This window comes from Bacillus rossius, chromosome 3 (genome assembly GCF_032445375.1).
Source record: "Bacillus rossius redtenbacheri isolate Brsri chromosome 3, Brsri_v3, whole genome shotgun sequence".
NCBI classification, from domain to species: Eukaryota; Metazoa; Arthropoda; class Insecta; order Phasmatodea; family Bacillidae; genus Bacillus; species Bacillus rossius.
The window spans coordinates 80,023,210-80,042,672 of record NC_086332.1 but is presented as its reverse complement, the minus strand read 5'-3'; the positions used below and the strand labels follow the sequence as shown (position 1 = coordinate 80,042,672).

Below are 19,463 nucleotides of genomic sequence, written 5' to 3'. Positions count from 1 at the left end.
CCCGGGTCGGCGAGGGCACCTCGGCCGAGACGGCGCGGCCCGCCGCCTCCTCGCACACCTCCTTCTTCTGCAAGCACCGCACAGCACACACGCTCTCAGCGGCCGGGCCCGTACACACAGCGGTGGACCCCAGCCTCGAATTATGGAAAGGGCGCATGACCGGGGAGTTAAGGCCTGCGTAAAAAAAAAAAGGTTTGCCTGTTAAAAGGCTACTAACACATTCCTGACGCCTCGAAACGTTAAAAAAAAAAAATCATACACATAATATTAGCAATAAAAAAATGCAGAATTACACATCTTTACTGGCGGTGGGTGTGGAAACCACGTGTGTTAAAGAATTATGCGTTAAATTAAGTGCCAGATTTTAGTACTACAAGTTTATTTGCAACATTAGAACAGGCGAACTTGCTCGTACCGAGGTTAGATGTTACACATCTCTCGCTTGTGCTAAAAGACATTTAGTCATCTATTAAAATCTATATTGACGTTCGATAGACTGACAAAATTCCTCATCTTGCATGGCTGTGGCCCTCAACATGCCGAATTAAAGACTACTTATCAATACCATTGAGGTCTATATCATGGTATGGTGACAATCTGTCTCGCAGTTGGTTTGTAGTACAGACCAAATGACTCACACTGTTGCCAGATTGATACTACCCAGCTTGTGAACATTTAATTTTCTTATTTTGTATACTATCGATAATTATAAGGTTTTGAATATTTTCAATTTTACTATTGGTTGATTTTTATAACACCATAAACCATTCTCTATCGGCAGTATTAGGTATTATAGTGGTAGTCATTTTTACAAAAAAAAATTTGATGCTCAACATTAGATATTATTTTGCGGGAGAAACTACTGTAGTCGTCGGTCACTATTAGAAACAAAGTATTCCATAAAATTATTTGCAATGCTCAAAAGACTAACAAAAATATTATGTGAATTGTTTTCCAGTACTCGCCATTGATGTGTAAACATCTAAACTCGGTAACGAGCAAATTCATGTTTCATGTTGCATATAAACTTAAAATATGAAACACACGACATTTAACGTATAAATCTTTAAAATAATGCCAAAAGTGATATATACATATACGCAAAATGTATTTTCAACTAAATTTCTGGACGCAAATCACACATAGTTCCATACCCGACGCTAAAAATCGCTGCCGGAGCAGCCATGTGGACAATCGAATCATTCGCTTTGCAGAGCGAAAGGCAGAACTATATATTAAAACGCTTTCTATAACAGCTAACAAGACTTGAAAAAATACTAACACCCCAGGTTTGGTCATGATTTTCAACACGGAATATTGTTAAAATACTGCCAATTTGTTCAAATTTATCAAACAGTTAATACTGTAAAGTTTTTGCACACGTTAGATGATTATAAATTATTAAAAAGTATTAAATGATAGTTGTACTATTATAAAGTTGTATTTTTTAATACCTATGCGAATCACTGAACATTTGTTTCCTAATAGACGTAATAATTTTATTTTATTTTAAGTAAAAATAAAATATTTAGGTCTACCTAATATGAAATAATGAATCTAATGGTATAAGCTATGGATTTGATAGTATTATAGCAATAAAAATAAACAAATAAAATATATTCATATATGTTTGCTTAGAGCACAATTCCTCTATAAAAAAATTTAAAAAAAATCCAGTGACGATGTTTGAACCATGGGAAAAATACCCATTGATATTATCAACCGTGAGTCCTGCCTTTGCGCTATCGAGAAAAATGGGGTCAGGGAAGGAGACTATGAATAATTAACAGTGTAATACCAGTTTTCTTACGTAGGCTATTTTAAAACGTAAGATTACTTTTTACGTGACTTTTAGTTCACCAAATATATTCCAGGGTAGTTCCACTCACTATCATAAAGTTTCACTTGGCACACAAGTACGTTTTATATGCACCCAAATGTTTACGAACGCGACTATATACGGATTTATGTGTCTACAAATGGCTCCGCCATCTTGTTTACACATTTCCGTTTATCGACTTCCGTTCTATTTTCACGAAATTACTCCTACTAAATACTATATACTGAGAGCAAAGTTGTTTACACACAAAAATTAATTATTAAAATACATAAAATAATTGTTGACTATAACATATAAAACCAAGATGGCGTCATTAAATTACGACTCTATATATAAATATATATATGTATGTGTATATATATATATATATATAAATTCGTTATCAGATAATGCTATAAATGAAATACAACAGGAAAATATATTGAGCGAAATTCTCATTCCTAATTTTACTTTACAGGCACATTGAAAAAAAAATTATATACATCTTTTTTTTTTAGTAAGCTGTGTAGAAAACATTTTGGCTCTACGGTTTTAATTTCAATATCTACAATGTTTCTTATTTACTAGCGGGTTACATTTCACATTTCACTAGAACATTATCTAAATGATTCTTTTTTTTTTTTTTTTTTAAAGATCATCGCTCACATCTTACTTATTTATTATTTCTATTTAGAAGCTAAATACAGATTTTATAAATAATATTTTACTGTATATTGTATTTTTCCTTGGTATTGCCGTTAAAAATTGTTGGCATTCTATAATCCGTCATGGTTTAGGACCCTAACGTTCCGGATTTAAGACTTCTCTCTGTTCTACCAATAACTAGTCTATGAAGTGGGTGCCTGTTCTGAATTGAAGTAAACTGGTTAGCAATTGGATAACAAAACATATCGTGGCTGTGTAAAGGCTAATATGTAAAAACATTTATTTTCCTAATAGCTTGAAAGGAGTATCGTAAAATTGCCACCATAAAGTACGTATTATTGAACAGAAATAAAAAATCAGAAATAAATAAGGGTTTAACTTCTTAAAAACAAAATAAAATTGACTTCAATTATTTACATCGCAAAGATTTCACACTCCATCTCCTTTCCTTCTCAACAACATGATCAATGCACGTTCAGACACATGTAAAGACGTTAAGTAAATTAATAGTAGCATGATTTGACTTTTTTTTTCCGAAAGAGGAGAGGGAAAAAAAAACAGTATCTAGATATCTCAGTAACATTTGCTTTAATTTAGAAAATCGAATATTCGCGCAGTGAGAACGCTGAGGAGTGTTCGGTTGCCGTGGTTGCGCTCTGAAGGCGTGCAGTAATGGCGGCGGCGCGGTCCGTGCGAAGCCACCCACACTGGGCTGTCTCCCTCTCCCGCCCCTCCTCGCTTGTTCAATCTGCACCCGCGGCGTTGCCATGGCGACCGGAGGGCGCCACTTGGCTTTTTTACGATTCGCCGCTGCACCGAGGGGGGCGTCCGTCCAGCCCTGGCTGTTATCTGGGGAGGGCGCTTTGCTCGCCTGCCGCAGCGCTTACCCCCGGCCCCTGCCTAGGGAACCTCACAGATGGCAACCAATAAGATTTCGGTACAAGGTTAAAAAAAAAAACCTAATTTAACGTAAAAAAAAATATTACGCTTCGAGATACCAAAGGCATAGTTTACACATACAATAAAAATAAACTACAAAAGTATTAATATAACGCTAGATATCCTTGTACATGAAACCATTTTTAACGTATTGATAACATAAACCAACATGGCTACCACCGCAGCCAAGTACTCGGCTTCTATCGGTCGCACGGCGCAACGTAAACGGAACAGATCAGCATAAGAAATCCGTGAAAGGAAATTAGCCATGAAAAAAAAAACCAGCATAGACGAACGCAGTTGGGCTAACAACGACGCGACAGTTTCCACAATGACAGTACAAACGGGCAGACAACAAAAAAACGCAGACTATACACGAACACAACGATGAATACAAACTCGATATAACGGGACAACGCTACGACAAACACCGACGAACACACTAGGTTTACTATGGAGAAAAAAAAAGTGGCTATGTTTCGGGAACTGGCAACTGTTCCCGTCAATCAGGCACGAGCAGGCTGATGTCGGACCGTCTGCGCTGTCGTCGTTTGTGTGTGGTCCATAACACCTGTTTAGGGTTCATCTGTTCTGACGTCAGCTGAGTTGGGCTGTGGGGTTTTGTGTTTTCATTTTTATTTCTCAATTCTGCAATGACGCACGCCCAAGAAATTGCGTTGTCAGATTGCGTGGAGCAGTTGAAGAGCGCAGTCGGCCGCACTTACCACCGCGAGCTGGGGCTCCAGCTGCCAGGAGCCGGGCGCCTCGTCGTACACCATCCTGCCGGGGTGGGGCAGGCCCGCGGGCAGCGAGCACGTCGAGCTCATGGACCTGCAACACGCCGCCTGCGTCACGCTGCGTCACCCTCGCTCTCGCAACCATGCACATTACATCTCCGAAACTTCTTCACCGATTGCTTTGATAATTTCACACAATATTGCATTCGAGTACACGAGTGTTTTTATGTAAATACCTATGCCACACTTGTGACAGATAAAAAAATAGATATATAGTTATACGTTCACAGATATATATAGAGGGAGATATAGATATATAGCTATATATGTAGAGAGAGATGGAGAGAGGTATAAATAGAAGATTAGATAGAAGGATGGAGAGATGATTTGTACTATAGGTGTTCCAACTGCAAAACAAATCACAAAAATTAATTTTGATTGAGGCATTGCAACGCATGCCGGGCATTATCTAGTATTATGATAAAAAATTTCAAAAATTCTTTACTTTTCCTGCTGACATGTTTCCCAATCGTTATTTAAGAAGGAGTTGTGATACTTCAAGTAGTTCACCAGTAATTTACCATTTTAAAGAGTTGTCATGATAGGTACAATACGAATAGCATAAAATCGTGAGAATGGTTTATTAGGTTAGGTACATTTTAAATACTTACGTAACTGTGGGGACGGTTGGTTAGGTTAGCGACATTAAAAATACTTTTTAAGATTGTATGAATAGTTGATTATGTTAGGTTACCGACATTATATTTACTTTTAAATTGTGTGAACAGTTGGTTAGCTACATAAAAAGTAAATATGGTTTATTGGATACAGTTAGCTACAATTTATATTGGTTATTCCTAAGCAATCGTTCAACCCAATTTTACAATTTCACAGTATTGTTAATACGTAACCCAACCTCACCACTTTTTAAAATTGTACATGACTGGTAAACTACTTTTGTTATCACAATGCTCTCTTGAAGAATGATTGTAAAATATGTGAGACGGTAAAAAAAAAAAAACAAAAAAAAACATTTTTTGTTATTTAAGGAAAGTGGTTGTCCAGAATTATGGTTATAAACTTATCAGCACCGAAAACAATACTCTATTGTAGGACTACAAAGACAGTATAGTGGGGACCAAGAGTATTGGTGAGCCGGGGCCCATATTTCTAAGCACACGAGATACTCTGAACCATGGAGCATGGAGGTATTAGTCCGTGGAATGGGTGTCTGTTCTACAGTTTAAGTCACTCTTGTCAGCATTCGCTTAGCAAGACAAAATCATAGGCTGACATTCAAGTTTCTTTCAAAGATTGAAAGGAATTCGCTAGTAAGAATCGTAAAATTGCCATCACGAAGTGAGTGTTATGGAATTAACCACTTAATTTAATTATGACCAAAAAAATGTTTCAGTAATTAACATGGCAAAGATTGCACACACAAACGCTCTTACTTCTTACCTCCATGCTCGAAATGGACGGACATAACAAAATAGTGGACGGAGCATTACAATACACATACGGCCGATACGGTCAGACCAGGTTGCACATCGACTGTTCTAAAAACATTTACCATCGTAATGACGCTGCTGGGTGTAGCTATCTAATTTTAAAAATCTGAAATCACGGCAAATTTCCTCTTTTGATCGGTGAGTTACACTTACATAAATTAACTCGTTCCATTACACGCAACTGTTCGATTTCAGCCATCGTCACCACTTTTATTACTTATTTGTTTTAATAACATTTTTCATCGAAGACTTCATTGTGGAGCTCCATGCTTTCTGTTTCTCTATGCAAAACTTTTGGGCTCGAATCCCGTGTTGCATATTTTATTTATGTGGAGCTTTGTTTCAAGTTTCTCCTTGAAAGTGATAGTCACAACGTCAAGTTTACAATATTGCTGTTATTCATGGTAGGTACGACGTTTGTCCAACTCATCACCCAACTACTGGAGTACCAGACCAGTATGCAAATTATTATATCACTGCATGAACGCCATTTTACCAAACTTTTATACTCTCATATTGCATCTCCTTTCGTTTCCTTTTATTTTTTTCTCTTACATTTTTGCTGATTACACTACAATCTTTGCTGTTGAATATTTCTGTTGCTTTTCCTCCGGTTACGCTAGGCGCCATTGCCGTTTTTACCCAACGGCCAACATTTTCTGAACGAGTATAGTACTAGAAGGGAGAATTCCGCGCCATAGTGATAAATATATTCTCTTCCCCTGATTTCACCCTCTCTACCCCCCCCCCTCCTCACCCTTCACCAAATTACGCTCAACAATCCCGTGCCACTGGTGGAAGAGAGGCGAGATGAAATCGTCGAACCAAACTTTTCCTCTACTGAGTTTTATTTACCGTGTTAATCCTGTGGAATGTGCAGTATTGACGAACAATAACATCACGCAACACAAGCAGCTTTGTAATGCAGATTTACAAATTATAATTGAACTCTCGTATTTACAAAAATTCATTACAATAACGTGTAGTCAGAGAAGTTATTCGTTTTCACGTTGCCGCATTTTTGTACGGCATACTTTTAGTTCATACATTCAAACAACGATTCATCGGTACACGTTCTGTGGTTCTCGTTGATGTCGGAATACTCAAGACGACATTTAAAAAAAATACTGTTTCTTCCTCAAAACTGCCAAAGACTTGAAAAGTCCGTATCTAAAAGCCTACCTAAGCCTCCTTCTGCAAGCTTGTGAACTTCTCCTTTGTTGAGCAAGGATGGATTTCTACACTCTAAAAAAAAAATTTGTACTTTTACAAGGGAATTTCTTGGAAACCCTGTTGCCAAGGATATTTCTTGCAAAACTACAAGGCAGAGCCTTGCAAAATCGCACATCTTACAAAGCTCTGCCTTGTAGCTTTACAAGAAATATCCTTGGCAGCAGGGTTTCCAAGGATTTTTCTTGTAAAATATACAAAAATTTCTTTCAGTGTAGCTTAAGCCATAATTGTTTTGTAATTTTTATTCAATTCTTTTATTCTCATTTTTATAATTTCTGGTGTTTACATCTGACATTGATCATGGCCTGTTCTCGTGGTCCGAAGACGCTTGGCCCTTTACATAAAGCATTGAACAAGACCTGGTTGGAATGTATTCCAAATATCGAAAATAATAGACATCGGTGGTAGGCAGCGCAACAGCATATTTAATTCTTCGAACAGGTGTTATTTCTAGTGTTGTTTATGTTTTTTTTTAGAGTGAATGATTAATAAACTCCACGAAAGGTAATGGGAAACAGAATTTAATTTTTTTTTAAGCTTCAGTTAACATTATCACTGAGTATCAAACCAAAGACGGAAATCAATCGCGACAATCATTATTTTAATAAGTGTTTTTTTTTTATTTTTCACGAATTTCTAGCTAAATAAATACAAATTTCCTAGATGGCGGTTTAAACGTCTTACTGGAGGCTGGTATATGAGGAATGTACGCTGCTTTAAGGATTTTGAACATGATTTATTAAATGAGTAATGTTTTACATAAAAATAATATTTTTTCATCTATCAAATATCGAAACAAGTACAGGAACTAATCGAATCAACCAGTATATTAACTGAAGATCTGTTAATGAATTTTGTAATTTGTGTTAATGTCTTGTAAATAATTACGAAATTTCAAAATGGCATCCAAATGTCAAAATGGCTAGTGCCACAGTAATACTAAATGATTTCAGCACTCTAGTGGGTAAAAATTAAACTAACATGGCGACAGTGCACTCTATCAGACGAAAATAAGATGGAAGCCTCCAGCAGTTGAAAACAAGATGGCGGACATGACGTCATTATAGTTGTCGATATATACCTTGGCATTAGTGGTGTTAGGTCCGTCTGGCGGCAGCTTCCGTGGAGAAAGGATTAGTTCTAGTACAAACCAGAAATTTTGTAATTTTTTATTCAAATTTAGTTTTTATTAATCTTATTTTTATTACTTTATTTTCTTCTGTGATTCTCTCATGTTAAGTAAAACTTGTGTTAGTTTTCTCCGTGGGCTCCTGATTATTCCTATCAATATGTTGAAGGCATTCTGCAATTATAAAATTTTTCTTGATTTTATAGCATATTAATTACAGATTTTCTAGATGGCGAACATGACGTCATACTATCTGTCGATATATACCTTGGCATTAGTGGTGGGAGGTCAGTCTGCCAGCGGCTTCCGTGGAGGAAGGATCTGACGCCATTTTTAATTTTTGCTCTCACTGGGTTTGAACCGAGGTCTCAGAACTCCATGACGTAAGTGCGTTTTTAAAATAATATTTCATTCAAATTTGATACGGTAATTTTTTTATAAATTTTAAAAAATTTCCCGATTTTTTAGAATAAAAGTACGGATTTCCAAGATGGCGTCCGTAACGAAAAGTGTACCGATCTAGAATCCAAGGTGGTGTAATGATTTTTATATAATGAATTTTTTTATGATTTTTAAATTTTTTCCAATTAAAATCTGATAATAATTACGGAAATTCAAGATAGCGGCCGTAACGGAAAAAAGCAACAGTTACATCATAATCCATGATGTCGTCAGAGGCTTATTGAAGGCTGTATATATGGATTGTTAAGCCTCAATATGGACATTTCAAGCCGTTAGCATTTTTAAGGACAAAAATGGGAAAAATTCTCTCAAAACGAAAATTTTTCCCGTGGTATAGGGAATTTATTCAGGTATTTTGAGTCGTTTGAGTCAACTTGAGTCATTTATGAGCCATTTGAGTCCAAAATGGCCGCCGTGACGTCACAAATCCAAGATGGCGGTCGGCACTTCAGCCAGAGCTTGTCCCCGGAGCCCCATTTATACACTACTATTAAAATGAGTCTAAAACAGTTATCAGCATTCAAAAAATCACAACATTTGTAAAAATAAAAATTGGGGAAATCAATTTTTTATCAAATGCCACGATATACGACAAATACATATAAAAGTCCGCAAAATAGAAACGTTTTGGCAAAAGAACTTTAAAATCAGTCTTATTTTCAGAAAATTATGTGGAAAACAAGCGTGGCCGTGCTATATGTCCTTATGGCTCCGCAAACTATTCTTAAATCCCACATAACTCTCTTATATAAATATGACGAATTTTGCGACACCTCTGACTCGTGTATCGAAGCTTTGATATTCAGTGTCGTCCTCATCCTGTAGCTCCGTGTCAGGCGAGGAAGATTTGCTTGCCTTCGGTCATTCATGCACTATTGAGAATTCCAAATGTTAAAAATACCATAGTTTAGGAGTGTACACACTTTCTATACCTGCTCCAATTGTCTTGGAAGCTTGTACTTTTGCAAAGTCTCTTCTGAAGCAGCTCCGAATTGTATCGATTATTTTCTGTTTTATGAAACCCAGTGTGGCCTCAGGTATTTTTTTTCTTCGTGAATTCTAGTAACTCTTGCATAGCCAAATGCCTCTTTTGCCTGTTGTGGCAATCCTTTGACGGTATCTGCCGTAAACAAGAAGCGATTCTGTAGGTTTCTATAAACTCTCTGAAAAAAAACGAAGGATTCATACATTTAAACACCATCGGTTTATCCACATCTGCATCCATCATTTTCTCAGATTGTTTTGACTAACTATTATCTTGAGGCGTTTCTTCTTTGAATAGCGGTATTTCGCACACAATGCACACACGTTCGTACACAAAAACCACAAAACAAGTGCAAACACAGATCACCACGCACGGGCACGGCCTCTGTCAGAGCAAGAAGTGAGTCAGTCAGTCGGTTTTCTGCCGCGCCCGCACATAGTCCAACTTGGTGCGCAGAACTCTTGCTGTCCCGCGGCCTGAGATGGTGAACCAGAGGTCCAGCCAACTCGGCGCGGTGCGGTTCGCCCGCCACCACACACTATCCAACCCGGTCTGCCATCCGACCAAGTTGGATGAAACCACGGACCAAGTTGGACAGTGTAAGCAGTCGTGTGATTCACTGTCGAGCCGAGCTCCAGTGGGGACTACAGGAAAAAGTGATTAATTGTAGACTAATATTTTAAGGGTTGTGATTTAATTAATAGTGTTAATTCTAATTACTTATAAAACTAAAGTTAAATAATTTGGCTATTCTTTTCGAACCAGTTTTCCCCACACGTAACGTTATTATTGCACTGTTTGTGTAAAATTTAAATGATTTTTTTTTTTAGTTCATTAGTGCTGTGAAGCAGTTTTTTTTTCAATATGAACATTTAAAGCATTTTAGGTGTTTTAAGTTTCACATTGAATTTTTTTTTTCAATTAACGGTGGTATAACAAGAAACTTTAGCTATGTCATCAATTCTTTCCTGTACAACACATTCAAAACATGTAGTAAAACATGTTAGAATTAGGCATTTTGTGCTCTCAAGCGATGACGTGGCCCAGATAAGGTCATAATATGTAGGCATTCACGATCACTGATCAATGATCCAAGCCAATACATTAGATCCCCAATTAGTTTGCCAAAATTAAAGTACCTGCAATTGTTTACTTTTTTTCCCCAGGCAACCTCAAGTCCGTTGGAACATTTTTTATTTAACTGAAAATGTATATTAACATCTCTATATGCTTCTTAAACTTAAAAAGGCAATAATGCACACACATAGTTGTTCTATTCATCGAAAAAAAGGGTATCCCTCTAATTGTTATGTAACGTTTGAATAAGCACATACAAAACCCTTAGTCCCCAATTAGCGGTTTGAAACACGGCTTTATCTTCTTACTTGTGTGCAAGGTTATCCAGCTAAGTAGTAGGCACAAACAGGCGGAATAACCTAGTGAGTTTTTAACCTTTCAGTAACAATGGACTTGGAGTCACTCCACAGTATCTTCTATCGCTTTAAGCTTCCGAGAAAGACACACACACAAACACACACACGCGCGTACATATTTGTAATTGCTCAGAGTTCATATCGTGTTTGCAGTCCACAAACAAAAGGTTCCCCTCCCTCCAATTCCTCCAAACAACCAATCCCCCTCAAAAACATTGAACGAACGCAAACACTCAAAGTTCAAGTCCTGACCCAGGACAACTTTTTTTACAGTGGCCAAAGCTCGTCGTCATGGCCGAAGGAAAATGCATGTTGAAATTTCAGTTTGCTGAGGAATTGGCCTGTAGAGCCATAAAAAAATGTACAACCATTGTCTATACATTAAGTTGCGACGAAATATTCAAAATCAAAATTGAAAAATGTGTTATTTCGTATGTACCGTGTGTACTGTGTGTTCATTCTGTTTTGTATGTACTGGTGTTCATTCCGTTTTCTGTGTGTACTGTGTGTTCATTTCGTGTGAACTGTGTGTACTGTGTGTTCATTACGTTTCCTGTGTGCACTGTGTTTTCATTCCGTGTCCTGTGTGTGTATTGTATGTACTGTATGTTCAGTGTGTTCTTTTCTTTTGTTGAGTATGTGTCGTTTCGTTAAATGCGTGTAGTCAAATCTGAAGTAGCTCTGTAGTAGCTCTCAATATTTACTAGTCAGAAACCACTTTGTCTTGTTAAAACATTTTTTCAAGGATTATTGGTCCTATTGTAAACGTAAAAACACGATCCGTTGGTCTTATTGCTTGTAATTGATTTTATCGATACTTTAGGTGTGACAGTTCGAAGACTTTGTTTTTACTGGTTGAAATGTGTTATATTAGCTATCAAAAAAGATGGCCATGAGGTTCGGACATATTTTTCCTATACGACTGACACTGTTCATGTCCTGGTCTCGAGGTCCGAAGACACTTCGCCTACATGTATAGCATTTAACATGAACTGGTCCGAATGTATTTTAAGTATCGGTAAATTAGTCTTCCATGTTATGCATAGCGACAATGTATTTAATTTGTTGGACAGTTATTTTGTCTAGTGATAATGTTTGTAGAGTGACTGATTAATAAACTCCATAAAGGTAATGGGAAACAGAATATAAAATGTATTTTAAGATTTAGTTATCCTTATTACTGGCCGAGAATCAAACCAAGGACGGGAATCTATCGCACCAATCATGATATTAATAACTGAATTTTTTGACGAGATTTTGAAGATTTTCCGAATAGGTCAATAAAGACAAATTTCCAAAATGGTGGCCTTATCAACTTGAGAGGCTGGTAGTAGACGAATATAAGCTGCTTTTAGGATTTTGAACATGATTTAATAAATAAGTATTTTTTCATAAAATTAAAATGTTTGCATCAGTCAAGGATTGGAGCAAGGACAGGAATCCATCAGTAAATTAATGAGTGATTTTTTCGATGAATTTTGGAATTGGTTCCGAATTCATAGCTAATTAATTGAGAATTTCGAAGATGGCGCCCAAATTTCAAGATGGCTGATGCCACAGTAATAAAAATTGTTACTGTACTTTATCATGTAAAAATTAAACTAATATGATGGTAACGCACTCTAACAGATGCCATGTGTACTACATGACACTAACACTCCTTGTATCGATTACTGAAAACATTATGGCAACAGCACTCTCTAGAAGACGCCATGTGTGTTAACTAGTGATCCTGGTAGCAAGTACTGAAAACCAGATGGCGGTTTTGTCTCGAACAGATGGTACTATTATTCGTTCAAATTAAAAAAAAAAGTTACAAGTCCGAATATGTATGTTATTTTTATATATCTTATTTAATTCTCAGCCTGGTAAATATTTCGATGACCATCCGGTTAAAGGCGTATGTTTTCCAACCTAGAGGTCAGAGCTGCGATGGATCGAATCACAACACTTTCAATGTATTTTGTAAAAAAAATTAATTTAATATGGCGATAAGAAGCGTAATAGATCTGGTAGGTAATGGAACATGAACCTTATATGATGAGACAGAGTGACACTAGCGCTCTCTAGGAATAAGCAGCAGAAACAATTATTTCAGTAACCAAGATGGCGGCCTTCATCGGAACAGAAAAAATCTAGATGGTGAACGTGAAGTCTTCCAAGATGGCGGCCTCCTGCAGATGAAAACAAAATGGCGGACATGGTGTCAGAATTTATAAAAAAATGACTGAAATTAAATCCAAGATGGCGGACATGTTATTAGAATTAAAGATGGCTGCTGTAACGAAAAGTGCAACGGTGACGTCATACACATCCAAGATGGCGGGCGTAACGTAAAGTGCAGTATTAGTGAGCGGGGCGACCGAAATAAATATTGCGGATCCAAGATGGCCGCCGGGGTAGTTAAAAAACCACATGATTAAAATCTTATGCTTTTTTTAAAAAAAATCTGTTTAAAACCCATCGATATGGGAAGGGATGTTTGGATCAGCCATTGCCTGCAATATACAAAGTCAGGTTGTTCAGAAAACCCCACAAACAGAATTACCTGGCACTTTTCTGACTTCTTTGTGTCTACATTTTTCCACGGCTCAAACCAAGTTATATTTCCATAAATATAAATTAGTAACAATTTTTTGCACTTCTTCCGACAGCTTTTCAGTATTGTGACAAATTCATTTTCACGCTGACGAGAAGCAAGGAAACTGCACACATTTATATTTCTTACATTCCACTTTGAGGCACCCTCATGGAAGGAACTACACCTTATGAACCAAAAAATTAAATTATGTTTAAAAACACTGACACGCGAGCTTCCCAATTAAGACAGAACCCAAAATACAACAGGAGTTACACAGTTAATGGAATGATGCAGGATTAGCATGTATCCAAATATTTCATTTTTTTAATTCTCTGACATTTCACATATTTACTCCTGACTATTCTCCCCCCGCCCTTTTCCCTTCACTTTTCAGAAAATAAAAATTTCCTGAAAATTCAAGGTTTCCTCTTGTGCTGCACAACCGGTGAGTGCTTCGTAATTACGCATGTACATGTCTGCCGAGTAAAGGCCCCGCCTGTCCGGGCACACACGGTGTGAAGAGATTCAGATAGAACCACGCGATTTGAAAACCACCCTAGATATGCGAGTGGTGTCTGTCATTTAAAAATACTCTTGAGAGTGGATGAATAGTTCTGTTCTCGTATTTTCTTTTTAAACTATGCTTTTAGGAGAGTGAAAAGGGTTGAAAACACGGGTTTTCAGAAACGCCGAATAAAAATTCTTGAAAGCATCCTAGGACCTTGCCTTACACCTTTATCTTCATTTCTCCGCCATATAATTCTACGGTTACCGCTCGACTTTCATATTTGTACGATGCGCGACGAGAAGACTGCGCGGCATTTCAGAGCCATGCGCTTAGGCTACGGCCACACGTGCGTGTTTTCACGCTGCTGTTACAGCGTGTTTTCACGCAGCGTGAGATCCTGAGCGACCGATGGCCACACGTGCGTGTTTTCACGCTGAAGCCTAGCGCGTGATTTCACGCAGAATGAATCCGTTACCCGGCCACATGTGAGCGTTGTATTGTGAACTGGCACCCATCTATGCTGTGCAGGCTTGATTATGAATTCACTAGCTGCGCGACCCGGCTTCGCACGGCTATACTAATGGAAAAAAATTAAGCCACATCTCCCATTTACAGTTAAAGTAAATATAAAAAAAAATCAGTGATAATTTATTACAATGCTGTATAATGTACCGATGGTTTCCCGACTCGTGCACGCAACATAAAACTGATGTACCCGTACTTCGCTACGGCAGTCTACAGGCAGATCACTCTTGCGCCGCTCATTATACATGCCCCTCCTTGTGGGTACGCCACTGCCGCGCGATGCCCGTTGCCATGGAGACGCAGAAGGCATGAACAATGCAAAATCCTGCTCTCATGCAGACAAAGTACCCACTGTTGCCTGGTTTTAACCACCCATGGGATCTAATTTTCGGAAAATGTCATCCTGCATAACATAAGGAACATTACTGTAAAATTTCAAGACTGTAAAATATATATACTTGAAAAAAAGGGCAATTTTTGATATTTAAAGTACCCGCAAAATTTCAACGGTGATGAGGACTGCACTAACAATGAAATAATCGTTGCTATAGAGACGAATGAAGCATCAACAAAGTAACAGCTGTTGCCATGGTGATTTCCTACCAAAAAGTGGAAATTTTGATATATTACGCCCCCGAAACTCCCCTTGGGATTGGATTTCCGCAGAATCCGTTCTTAGTGAGCGTCTACATCACAAAATGAGTAACTATGCTAAATTTCAAGTCAATCGGGTGTATAGTTTTAGAGATCTCGTGATGAGTGAGTCAGTGAGTGGTATTTCGCTTATATATATATATATATATATATATATATATATATATATATACACACACACACACACACACAAACAAACACAAGTCCTTGTCAGAATTGTAACGGGAGAGGAAAATTATTGATGGTCCGAAAAATTAAAATTAAATAAAAATAATAAAAATAATTCTAGTAAAAAAAATTAAACACAGAGAGAGGAAAAAAAACAATAGTTTAGGTTTGCGATTTAAAGTGATAAAATAGTATTTAAATACTAATTGAACTCTTATGAGGGTACTGATTGCTTCGTTGTTAATATCACACGGGTGTTTTTTTACTTGTATGGGAAAATTAAGAATGATAAGGCATCTAGTGCGTGGCAACAATGTTAATAGGCAATATGAAATAAACTTGTAGCGCCTGCGGTATTGTCAACACACACTTCGTACGTGTACTGCATTTTGTATCTAACCCCCTCCAACGCATTTGATTCTAAATTGGACTTTTAGTAAGGATCCCTAATGTTATTGATAATATAATATAGCCTATAGCCTTCCTCGATAAATGTACTATCCAACACTGAAAGAATTTTTCAAATCGGACCAGTGGTTCCTGAGATTAGCGCGTTCAAACAAACAAACAAACTCTTCAGCTTTATAATATTAGTATAGATTAAGCAAGAACGCTGTGGTTTTAAGTGCTGTTCTGTTGTTTCGTAGGCGTCGTCGTCGGCGGAAGCATTCAAGAAAATACTGGGTTCATCCCACATTGAGTGAAACATCAACGAAAGGAAAATTTGTGCTCTTTCATAATAAACTAAAAGAAAATCCAGACAAGTTTTTTGAGTACTTCAGAATGTCCGTTAACTCATTTGAAATACTTTTGTCTATGGTGAAAGAAAATATATCAAAAAGTAACACAGCAATGAGAGAATGTGTTAGTGCTGAAGAATGTGCCGAAAAATGTTCATGAAATAACTAAACTCTCTCTCTCTCTCTCTATATATATATATATATATATATATATATATATATATATATATATATATATATATATATATATATAAATACACACACACACGCGCGCGCGCGCGCTTTTGAGTTGACCATGGTTTTAAGGTCTTGGGGTATGAAAAGAAAAACTACATGAACATTTTCCGGAAGTCGTAACATATCGACTACAATGGGTAGTATTTAAGAACAGAACGCGGCGAGAATTCCCGCACGTGTGGCCGGACATCGCTGAAACGCTGCGTGAAATCACGCCAACGAATTGGCCGCGGTGCATTTTCTTGCGGGCGACCTTGAAGACGCGCCTTTCTGTCCTCTCCCCGGCGGGAATTCACGCTGCGTCTGGCCGGTCTCATTCTCCTTGCTGCGGTTCATATTTCTGGCGTGTTTTCACGCAGAATCTCTGCGTGAAAACACGCTCGTGTGGCCGTAGCCTTAGAGGCGACACCGCGCTGGAAACACCAGCGAGAGTCGCACTTACCTTCTTCCACTGCAACCGGCATTCAGATCATTAACACTCAGATTTTTGGTTTTGGTCGTTTCCACCTACATCATGTGTTACGTAACCACATCGCAATGGTGATCTTGAACACGTTTGGATGTTTCACTATCAAACTATCGAGATGTGGCGTCTTCGTAACAATAATTCAGTAAGAGAGTGTTAAGACTATAAAACCTATCTTAATATTATTACTGAGTGAACTTATAGCAGCAGATAATAATGTCCCTTTTTCGTTCTCCCTTATCTGTTATTATAAGGTTTCCAATAACTGTTTTCTGTTGCTTAAAGCGCAAGAAAATGTCTCTTCTATATCCTCAACTTCGCCTATCGAACCCTCGGCCCAATACCGAACGCAGTTACCTGACGCCAGTACATTTTTGGAGAATTCGAGCACAGGATTACGTAAGACTCTCCAACCCAGAAACGAACCGACATCCACGCATATTCCAATTTTCCAAAGGAGTTTTATCTTCCCGTCCCCAGGTGCCACGACTGGCTGTTTTTCCGAGGTTTCTCTGTCCCTGGGTCTTTCCTGTTTACGGCCAGAAGGGGCAGAAAAAAAGGGGATGCTTCTATTCTCCTGGGACAGACGCGAGGGTGGAAGCGGGCGGCAGTTCTATGCAGCGTTTGCGAAGGCTGGACCAAGAGAGTAACAAAAAAAAAACGAGCGTTCGTCCGATCCGTGGGACCGAGAGCCGGTAAAAACATGTTGTTGAGGCTCTGGTCCGACCGGGCCCTTCACAAACACCCTTTTACCTGCCATTTTTTATTATTCCTTTGGCCGGTTATTTTTTTTTTGTTTGCATAGCGTACGTATTCTTTTATTTTTTGCCTTCCCTCTCCCCCTCCCCAACCATCATCTTTTCACACAAATAGTTTTCGACGGAGCCTGTCGACTGGAGAGTGGTCAAAAACAAAATTCCGAAAGGGTTGGGACGTCGACGTCTTCAAGGAAAAAAGGGCTGGTCCACGATGAAATAAAAAAAAACATTCAAGACCTGAGATGTCGTAACAAGCTAGAAGTATGTATTGGGACGACACTTGTAACATCTGTCGTTTACGTGCCAAGAAGGAACGCACATTGATACGAACAAGTACCGGACAACTAGAAAAATTTACTCCACTTTAGGAAAATTTCGGATAGTAAAGAGAATATCCGTTTATCAAATACCAAGCCGCCAACTTGCAGTGCAGCTTCCATATTGCATTATGAGGCTCGCATTGGCCTAGCTCTAAGCACTTGCTGAAATCGACATTCGTAAATTGGTGTGGTTACTATGACAGTCTTGGATACTGCGTGAAATCATATGCAATGTTAACTTCGCGACCAATAAATAATATGTATAAAATAATTATTTCTATATTTTTAGTAAAATGCATGGCATAACAAATTAAATAACGTAGGAAGATTTTTTATGCCTTTCGTGCCAATATTATTTTATAATTATCTCAAAATTGGAATTATAACAAAAATGTAAAATGGAGCTAATCGCCCTTAAGTGAGTATCTCAGCTGGAAAGAAAAATTATTTTCCATGTAAATCACATATTGTTTTAATGACTATGCAATCTTTCGTAAGCTCGCGGAATTCAGTAAATGTAAATGGCAAGAACTTTACCTTAAAGAGATCTGAAAAATTGGGGTTATTATGTAGCAACAGTTTAGAATGCAAATGTTTGTACATTTTAATGACCCTTATCATTAGATCACGCACTGAAGTATTACATCCAATGACAAACACCTAGAGAAAAGGATCATACCGACCGGAAGACGTGAAAATTCGGTTGCGCCAATGAACACATGAAATTAATTTAACAGTGTACATTTTTCTGGAGTCCAACCTGATACGAGAAGACATTGCGAACATGACAAAAACTCAGAGCAATCACTTGCTTTTCGAAGCCCCGAAAGGTACTTCTACAACAATAATAATAATACTTCAGAGATAAAGACAATACTAGAAACATGTAAATGAAATCATTTAGAGCTTAGTGTAGATTGAGCAGTTGCATCACTTGGAGCATTGGAGCTCGTGGATCAATTGTAGATTTCGAGCTGTTGGAACAATTGGAGCATTATCTTTTGGAGCCAATGGCTGTTGGAGCAGTTGGAGCTGTTGGAGTACTTGGAGCATTGTCTTTTGGAGCCAATGGCTGTTGAAGCAGTTGGAGCTGTTGGAGTACTTGGAGCATTGTCTTTTGGAGCCAATGGCTGTTGAAGCTGTTGGAGCTGTTGGAGTACTTGAAACATTGTCTTTTGGAGCTAATGGCTGTTGAAGCAGTTGGAGCTGTTGGAGTACTTGGAACATTGACTTTTGGAGCCAATGGCTGTTGAAGCAGTTGGAGCTGTTGGAGTACTTGGAGCATTGTCTTTTGGAGCCAATGGCTGTTGAAGCAGTTGGAGCTGTTGGAGTACTTGGAGCATTGTCTTTTGGAGCCAATGGCTGTTGAAGCAGTTGGAGCTGTTGGAGTACTTGGAGCATTGTCTTTTGGAGCCAATGGCTGTTGAAGCAGTTGGAGCTGTTGGAGTACTTGGAGCATTGTCTTTTGGAGCCAATGGCTGTTGAAGCAGTTGGAGCTGTTGGAGTACTTGGAGCATTGTCTTTTGGAGCCAATGGCTGTTGAAGCAGTTGGAGCTGTTGGAGTACTTGGAACATTGTCTTTTGGAGCCAAT

General features: G+C 38.1%; 1 long non-coding RNA gene across 1 annotated transcript in view; it reads right to left on the bottom strand.

Annotated features, from left to right (window-relative positions):
• LOC134530957 (uncharacterized) overlaps positions 1-19,463 on the bottom strand; it is a 44,038-nt gene continuing 24,575 nt past the window's right edge. The window contains exons 2-3 of the long non-coding RNA XR_010074898.1: positions 4,150-4,255; positions 1-67 (exon numbers count right to left, since the gene is read on the bottom strand). This is a non-coding gene — a long non-coding RNA (uncharacterized LOC134530957). The remainder of the gene's footprint in view (positions 68-4,149; positions 4,256-19,463) is intronic.